At 37.5% G+C, this 9,656-nt stretch overlaps 1 long non-coding RNA gene across 1 annotated transcript; it reads left to right on the top strand.

The window, feature by feature from the left end:
- Positions 1-396: 396 nt before the first annotated feature.
- LOC139073711 (uncharacterized) lies at positions 397-8,988 on the top strand. Its single transcript, XR_011522693.1, has 3 exons — positions 397-479; positions 2,272-2,395; positions 8,838-8,988. It is a non-coding gene; the product is annotated as an uncharacterized lncRNA (long non-coding RNA).
- Positions 8,989-9,656: the final 668 nt, after the last annotated feature.

Below are 9,656 nucleotides of genomic sequence, written 5' to 3'. Positions count from 1 at the left end.
CTCCCTTCCTGTTTTCCCCTCCACACACAAGCCCAGCTCTGTTGCCCATCTCCATCACTGTTTTAGTGGTTTGTGTTTTTAATTGATTGTGTTTTCAACCAGATGAAAGAGTTGATACCACCCACTATAAATATTGAAATGTTATAGTTTTTTGTAAAAGTTTATGCTTACCAAGTCCAAAGGCAAAACTAGTGTCTCCACAAATTAGTTTAGAAACTACTGAAAAGTCATGAAATGGACTGTATTAAATTTAACCATACCCGAGTAAGCCACCCCTTACCTACCTAGAACAAGTTCCAGTATAAGAAAATATCTTTTAATAATTTATTTAAATATATAAATGATATTGCAGAGTTCTCATGAGACTCACACATAATCTGCTTTTCTCTCCACCAGGTACAAAGGGGCTTCTGTCGGACACCAGAAAAGTTAGTGGGTCTCTGCAGAGGACAACGAACAACTGACCTTGGACGTGATTGGTAAAGTCCACCCACAATCAGGAAATCTTACTATGTTTTCTTTCAATTAAAAAAATCTAATTATTATTTCTTCAAACATATAGAAAATTAGGAAAATAATATTAAAGATCCTCCTGGTAATATTTTTTAGCCAAAAGTTATCCTATTCGAGTTCTTAAGACGAGGACAAAAACAAATAAAAGGATTTCCTATAAAATAATCACAATATTATAAACAAAATTTACCAAATATTTTGGCTAAATATAAACAATTAGGAGTACACATCTACAGGATCACATGTACACCTTGTAAGCAAATTTCACTTTGAGAAAGAACCAATCGTTCATCAGATGAGAATTTAATCAAGTTTTCTAGATCCAGGGTTCCTTGTAGTTCCCGGTAGTTCTTAGGGGAGATTCCTTCTTCCTCTTTTGGCCTTTGTTATCTTCTCCTTCTCGTCTTCTCATCAGAAGTTCCCTCTGACAACTTTAAGATACTGAATTGGAAGAATTAACAGGAACAGCAGCTAGATCACACACCACCTTCTGAAAGCTTTCTCTAGGCCCCTGTCAAGCAATGGCAGGGCACACGCCACACACACGGAAGCCTTGCTAAGATAAGAAAGGATGTCTACCCGATCTGCCTGTGCTGAGCTCCAAAAGCAGGATGGCAATTTTGCGTAGACAAGATGTCTCTAAAGAGCAACTGATATTTTTAGTTCAGCCTTTATAAAGGAAAGATGGTATCGGACATAATATCATAAATATCTGACAACACAGAACCTAAACTAGGGAAGAAAAGGATCTATCCTCCTAAGAGTTTCTTCAGTTTCTTAGCTGGGAAAAGATGTGACTCAGTCACTACCTGAATATTGTTGCATTTGGTTTAGAGTAGGCTATGTGCCTAAAGCAATTGGAGAGGGAACTCTGTACCATTCTCATTTGCAGAATGGGTTAAGTCCTCCCCAATTTACCCTTTGGTGCCATATAGTCCACTTGTGTATTATTAAAGCAGGCCGCAGTCACAGCTGATATTGTAGAAAACACTTGATCATCTTTGTGTTGGATGCTTGTTCTCACCTTCCTAATTCTAAAGATACGTTCTTGTTCCTCTCTCTTGGTTTCTCTGGAGCTAATGACTTCTTGGCCCTTTTGCAAGATATGAGATTTGATTTTTAGCTTCATTATTTCTCCACTGTGAAAGGAATTTGACTTTTAGAGGATGATTCCTCCCTAACAGCATTTCCATTTCCTTTGGGAGAATTAGCTATTCCTCACCATGTGTATTATGGTAGGAATCCTTTCAAAGTACTTTGCACTCCTCAGTTAAGAGCCAAGTTAGGTCAATGGAATGTCTTTCACGGGGCTTTGAATCTTGAACAGAGAACCTCAAAGACCTGAAGATGCCTGGTGTGCATTTAGTGCAGTTGCTGCCCCGCGACAGGGCTGTGAGTATGTAGTTCCTTGGGCACAGTCCCCCAGAGCGGCCCTGGATCCTGTCCTGGGGCCTGTACTGCATTGGTCGTGTAACCTTGGGCAATTTACTTAATTCCCTGCACCTTTGTTTCTTCAGCTGTGAATAACACTAATAACATGTCTCACAGGGTTATGGTGAGGATTAAACGAGATAATCCACGTAAAGTGCTGAGGACAGCTCTGGGCACTGTTAAATCCCCGGTAAATGTTATCCACTAGGCCTCATTTTTCCACCCTCACAGTAGGTTTCCTTTTGGCTAAATGTAGCCTGTATTGGTTTTGTTTCTTGGGACCAATGAACCATGAATAGTTAGTCTGTTGTTTCTCTGTGGTCTTAGATGAGGACTCCTGCCTCAAACCCGTAAGGCCATCACCTGGCCAGACATGAACCAAATACTCCAAGACAAGGAATAGACCAGCAGTCATTACCTGCCCTCTGAGGACAACTTTTAAGCCACATAGGTAAGAAACTTCATTGTCATTAATTCACCTTTCCTCGATAAACCCTGTCTTAAAAGAGAAAAATGCTGAATTTCAGTTGGAGTAACAGAAAGAACGTTGGCTTAGAGAATAAGAGGAACATTAAAACTGTGGCTTTTTTGTTGATTTGTTTATTTCTTTTTTTTTTTTTTTTGAGGAAGATTAGCTCTGAGCTAACATCTGCCGCCAATGCTCCTCTTTTTGCTAAGGAAGACCAGCCCTGATCTCATATCCATGCCCATCTTCCTCTACTTTATATGTGGGACGCCTACCACAGCATCTCTTGACAAGTGGTGCCTTGGTCCACACCCAGGATCCAAACTGGCGAACCCCAGGCCGCTGAAGCAGAGTGTGCAAATTTAAGGACTGCACTTCCAGGCTAGCCCTTTTGTTCATTTTAAAGCAGCCCCTGTTATATCTATAGCTGATAAGGATGGAATTACATCAAAGACCTTGGCCAGTCAGCTGAAATCCTCAAAAGAGACAATCATTCAGTCCCCATTATATGACTCCAAGTGATCAAAGCTAGCAGTCAGTTCTCAAAGCAATATTGTCCTAACGTGTATAGCTACTGTGTATAGGTGAAAGTCTCTAAGAACTGAACTGAACTGACATAACAAATTCTATTTAAATTTAGTCATTTGAAATATATAAAATATTATTTGAATCTTGCAATTTAGTGATTAAAATAGAAAATGTTCTTTGCCTCTTCTTAGATTTACTGTTTATAACTTTAACATTCAATTTACATAAGGTTTACATATATTTTATGATCTTAAGGAAAAACTATTTAGCCTTTCCCCCCAATTGCAAATCTTACTTGGAAAGAGGCTAGGTTTGCCATGGCCTAAACAGATTAACACGACACTTGGTGTGTCGCGCGTACAACTCAGACACCGTGAACTAACGGTTCTGGATAGTAATCCTAATACCCATCTGGGAGTATGCTAGCAGAAAAGGATATCAAAATGTTCTGGCTCTATTTTAGGTGATAAAGAGTTTAAGCTTGGAACAAGTTTTGAAAATAATTTAATGATTTAATGTCTTGTGCACCAAAATAGCTGAAGAGGCTTTTAATTGACTTTTAAGGAAAATCTTTTATTTAGTGTTGCTTCATTGGACAACAAAACTTAAAATGATAATCAAAATATATGAATGTGTGGGCTTGGCAAGAAATTTACTCAGCTGAGCATGTTCATTCAGATTGAGGCACTGACACTGGCAGGCTTTTAGGTTAGTCCAGTTTTTTTCCTATGAAATCCGTAAGAGAAAATTTTAGTGCCGCTAAAAGCTGGATTCTAATAGCTGTGGTTGAAGCGGCCGTACAATGAACAGTCTCCATATCTGTTTCTACCTCACTCTCCAAAGGCAATAGCCTGTGGTGGTGGTGGCTGATGGAGCCAATGATGACCAGAGTGCAGACAGTTGAAGCCCCATTTGACATGGACTAGATTTCAACTCAGTTATTCTCCAGGTATTTTTTTCTTCTTTAGGGTTCCTCATCAAGATGAGGGAAAAAAGTCTTATGTTTTATACACTTCACTGAATTCAGCTAAAAGTTAAGCAAAAATTTTTTCCCTATTTTGTCATAAGAGTTTAACTGCTATTTGGTCTCCAAGTAGCATGTAAAGTCAAACACAATTTTCAGCAACGGCATGCTTTGTAATTTAGGTTACAGAAAAGCAATTGCGTTGTTCCATCTCCTCTATTTCTTCAGGGAAGAATTTAGTCACTATTTTATATAAAAAATAACACCAAAACATTTATTGGTATTTCTTCATATCAGCAATTCACGTATAAGTCTCTCTCTCTGTTTTAATTCTGAACTCTTGTGTCAACTCATTTTAGCACTGATTTGCTTGGCTTTTAATAGATGAAAATGGATTATCAATAATAATCTTCATGGTAATTATCTATGAATATGAATCATCTGAATTGAATGATAGCTTTAGATTGGCATTATAATTCTCAGCTGTCTGAGCTAGCTAGTAATAAATAAGTTAGGAAATGTAATACATGCATACTTCGGTTTTCTGTTTCTGTAATCGATCTTTGTCTAATGGAAGCTGAGAATGACGTTCTGGGAAATATTGCAGAAAATTTACCTTCTTTGTGTTTTATAACCAACTTGGTTGATTCTGATCAATCACTGTGTACTGGGAAGTTCTATAGATAATACATTCACATTTGAAAGAATACTAATTTTTTTAGCTATGACATAGAAAATTTAAAAATTACCGCCTTATCAATTACTGGGTTGATTTTATTAATATTATTCTCTAAGAGCAAACATAACTAAAAACTACTATAATGTCTTTTGAAAATTGTTATTAACTGGACCTTTTAAAATATTAGATCTTTTTAAAAATTAATATTAACGAAACATCAAATTTATCACTCTATCCTTTACATCCAAATGCATTAACCTACAATAAATTGCACATGGATTAATAGCTGGAAAATTCATTTGTAGCCAGACTATCATCAATTCAAGGCCATGGCCCTGTGTCCTGAGTACTGGCAACTAAGTTTATATTCCTTTGTAAATTAGCTTTTACTTATGTTTCAGTAAGATCTACTGTTTCATAATAAATTCATCAACACTTTTGAGAAATAGTCAATAGAAAAAACAAAATAAGTACTTATCACATTTTAAAACAAACTTCTGAAAGAAATTAGGTTTTTATTTCTAGTGACTATTTCTCAAAAGTGTTTAAAACAATCTTCTGAAAGAACTTCTGATTTTAAAATATTTGATCTTTCTCATCATTGTTTATAGAACCTTGCTCTCAATGGTCTCCGTTTTCTGTACATTTATGTGGTAGCTTACAACAGTGACAATACCCTTTATTTCTCTCTGTATTTACATCTTTTGAAATCCTTCAATCTCTACCTCTTGAATCTGAGCCGACTTTGTGGCTTGCTCTGGTGTATAAAATGAAATAACAGGGATACTGGACCAGTTCCAAGACAAAACCTCCTGAGGCTGTACGTGCTTCCTTCTTTATTGGAACTCAGCCCACCTACCATATGAACAAGCCTGGCTAATCTTTTGGATAATAGGAGACTGTGTGAACTCGAGCTGAGTCAGCCCAGCCCAACCGAGGCCCTAGACATATGAGAAAGCCCAGCCAAGATCAGCAACGTTGCTCACTTGACTCAGGATGCATGAGAGAGTGCAGCCAAGAAGAAACACTGCCCAGCTGAGCCAAGCCTAAATTGCCATCCAGAAAAGTCATAAACTAAATAAATGGCCCCTGTTTTAATCCACTGTTTTGAGATGGTTTATTACATACGATAGCTAATTAACGCAATTGGACATTGCAAATTATAATAGATTTGGGCTATGAATTGATAAATCACTGTGAAATGTCATTCTCTAACATATGCCTTTCATTTAAGAATGATTTTTGTATAAAGTATCAATAAGATATGTTTCCTCTCTTGCCATTTTCTAGAATTATGCATGCTACAGTATGTAGTAATTGTTTTACTGAAAACCAGAGGGACATTTTCCTTCTATTACTCACTCATTCTTTCTTCCTTTTTCTTTTTTTAACTTTCTTTTTCTCTTTCTCTCACTTTTTCTCGTAGAAGAACATAGCCAACTCATGGTTCAAACAAAGCATAGAGATATTTTACTCCATCCACCTGTGAATTAGATTATTTAGTGACTTATATAGAAATCTATCAGAACACTAATTCTCAGGCTTTCTTTCAAAACATTTGGTGCAAGAATTTAACAACGTGCCACTCTGTCTATTCTGCCTTCCATTGTTCATTAGGGATTTAATAAAATGTTAAGAAATGATGATGGAAAGTTCTGATGACTTTCTATTATTTCCAGTTAATGAAGCAGTCTGAATGGAACAGAGATTGCCACTCTTTTGACTTGAAATACTTTTTCAGCAATTTCTGTGTAATTATATTGCCTGAATGTACTGGACCTCTCAGGAACTATTTACTTCTTTGAGATTATTTTAGAACACATACTTTCCTAGTCAATTTATGTTTTTCTACTGAGTTTTTAAAATTTAATTACATCAATATACTATCATAAAAATGGAATCTCCAAAACAGCATACAATTTTGCATAAGATATTCTGATTTAATCAAGTTGTTACATGCTTATTTCCTTTATATACATCAATTATTTGAGGGATAAAATTGACCTGTCTTAACCACGATTTGCACCCTTAGATTGCTAAGTTTTGCTAAACCATAGGATTTAAATCATGGATGGCTGGCCTAGTGCAATTGTTCAAAATAACTGCTGTGATACCCAATTTAGAAGAAGAAGAACTGGTATTTGAACACATTAACTTATCTAACAAATAATTCTAAGCAAATATTTAGTACCTTGCACTTTACTAGTTACTGGGAATTCAAAGACAGAGATTTATTTTTTCTTCGAGATATCACCATATGGTATAGAGAGATTAATAAAGTTGAGCAAGAGTGAAGAGAATGGAGTAACTCTTCTTGAAAAGTTAGGAAATCTTCACAAAGAAAATACCTTAGGCTGGATAAATCCTTTGATTTGTCAGATATGAAGAAGAGAGAAAAAGGCACAGATTTATGGTAGAGAAATTGTTTTAATCACCTTCTATGCACTTTATTGGTGAGGAAGGGATTCTTACCCTATGATTATACAGATCTGAACACATGACACCCAACACGTGACAAATGAGACAACAGGAGTTATTAGTCACATACATTCACAGCCAGGAGGAGGAGGACTCTGTGTCATACAGAGCCACACAGGCAGTGCACTCAGGAACAGAGTGAGCATTTGGAGGCTGAGGGAGACAGGCTTTATAGTATCAAGGGGGTGACGTACCCCCCTGGTTCCTTCAGGAGATGTCATTGGCTTGTTTGAATGCTGCCAAGGCTATCAGGGAACTGAAACCCACTCTTACTCAGGGATAAGCAAAACTATGTCTGCTCCCTTGATAAGCAGGGTTGTCCGGCTAGGAAATCTCATCTGTGGGAGCAGACTAAGGAGGGGACTTGTAGTGATGTAAGACATGTTGGTATTGAGATACACAGGTAAGTAAAACTGGGCCCTTCAGTCATAGGCATGTTGTCTAGCAAAGACAGAACAAAAATATAGTCAAATAAGTCAAGCTGACTGTTATAATCACACTCAAGTATTATGTTCAGGACAGATTTTTAATAATCTCATAGGCTAAACTACATGGTTTAGATTTAATTCTATAGTCAATGAAGAGATGAGAGAGGACATTAAGGATTGTAGTGATACAATTGTATTTATTATTTAAGTGGAGAGCTCTATGGTAAAGGGAAGTTTCAAGTGAATTGAGAAGAGGCTGAACATTGTGGGACCATGAGCTGTAATAGTCGAGAAGAGACATTAAGGGGATGTGAACTAAAGTAGTAATATTTGGCACAGGGGAAATGATAGATAATTTCAAATTTCTTCAAGGCAGAGTGCACATAGAAAAGTGGTGATTGCTATATAGTATAGAAATCCACCTCCTAGAATATGTGCAAAGGGAAATTGATCTGACCATATAGACCCTGGAAAAGCTTAATATTTTGAGGCAGCAGTGCAAATGAATGCACCTATGAAAACTGGAATACTTGGACAATGAATATGGAGCAGTGGAACATTCCATTACAGTATATAGAAGGCCTAGCAGGCTGAGTAGGAGAACTATGCATTTTGTCTTTTGCCCACAATCTGAAATTTGAGATTTTCCTAGTCTAGCTTCTTGCCAACTCACCTCAAAGTAAAGCCTGTAGGAGATAAACACTAGACAGCATTTCTACTAACGTAATTTTCAGTTACAAATATACATGCAAGAAATATTAAACATTGAAGATACTTGACACTATAAATAAAAAAGATTGAAATAAAACAAACATATAAAGAAAAAAATAACTGCAGATCCAACAATGACAATCCAGGTGTGGGGGTTCAGAATTGACTGCCCCAAAATATGTTTCTTTGGCATGAGGATTATTTTGAGCTGGTTACTTTTAAAACCTGCAGACATGGGGAAAGCTCTGAAAAACAAGTAAAAGGAGAAGTTACCCTTTTTAAGAAACATTTGCATTTGTCAGGAAAATCTCCATCTTTAAAGTTGTCTCACTCTCTGTACCAGGAAGAAGGGGGGATGACCTTATCTCTAGAAACTCTTATCACTGTGGAAGGCAAAGACTTAAATCTGCATAATAACCTTACTCTTGTTTACTGTGCTTTTCTGGTAAATCTCCCATAACTGACTCCTGCCATCCCCAATATCCTCCTTTGTCTTTAGCTGAAGATGGTATTTAAGATGAGAGCTTCCGCCATTATGGTGAGTAGCTCGGTTTTCCTAAGTCTCTCCCATGTATACATGTTATAAAGCTTTGTTGTATTTTCTCCTATTATTCTGTCTCATTTCAATTGAATTTGCAGCCCAGCCTGCAGGACCCAGAGGGTAGAGGAAATGTCTTCCTCCTCTACAGTTTGGCAACTCTGTGGAACAAAACTTCATCTACTGGACACTGATCACTCCTGGACTTCTACAGCCAAGAGATCCTGGACCCTTGACAAGAGCCTGTAGGAGGTAAGAGTTCTTACCACATCAGTCTCCTGGATCTCTTCCTGCAGGGTCCAATGGAAGCAATAGTAGTGAGTATTTTTGCTTTTCTAAATTTAAGTTAGCAGAACAAAATATTGATGAAGCTAGCTTCTTGAACTCAGTGACTCTAGGATTTGGTTGAGTATTCATTGGTTGTAGACCCTTTCCCTCCCAGAGATAGTATTTTTCCTTATCTCTGTCTTTTTTTGTCGTTTGTCATAAGACACAGGCATCTCTATAAGCCTGTTGTCTGGGAATATGCACATGAGTTGAAAGCTGTTAAGGGCATCTTGGAAGCCAAAAAGGCCACAAATATGGTGAGCACAGGTCGAGCAGTTAAGAGACCTTAAGGCACTCACCACTTCAAGAAATCGCCCACCGAAGGAAGAGTTGGTCACAGAACGGGGTAGATGACACAGGCCCTTCCTGCCAACTTCAAGAAAATGTCTGTGCAATGACGAGCTACTCTGTAAAGCACACACAATCCCCAATGCCGTGACACCTCCCTCCTAGGTATTACTCTGTCTCCAAGAGACCCAAGCTTAGCTAAAGCTGTTAATGTGCATGTCAGATGAGATTTTTCTTTTGTCTTGTTATGTGTCTTGAGAGCTTGGCTTTGTGACCTTTCTTGTCTCCGCCATCAGGAGGATGAA

Source organism: Equus przewalskii, chromosome 9 (genome assembly GCF_037783145.1).
Source record: "Equus przewalskii isolate Varuska chromosome 9, EquPr2, whole genome shotgun sequence".
Classification (NCBI taxonomy): Eukaryota; Metazoa; Chordata; class Mammalia; order Perissodactyla; family Equidae; genus Equus; species Equus przewalskii.
The sequence above is the reverse complement of the archived record's forward strand: the minus strand, read 5'-3'. Positions and strand labels throughout refer to the sequence as shown.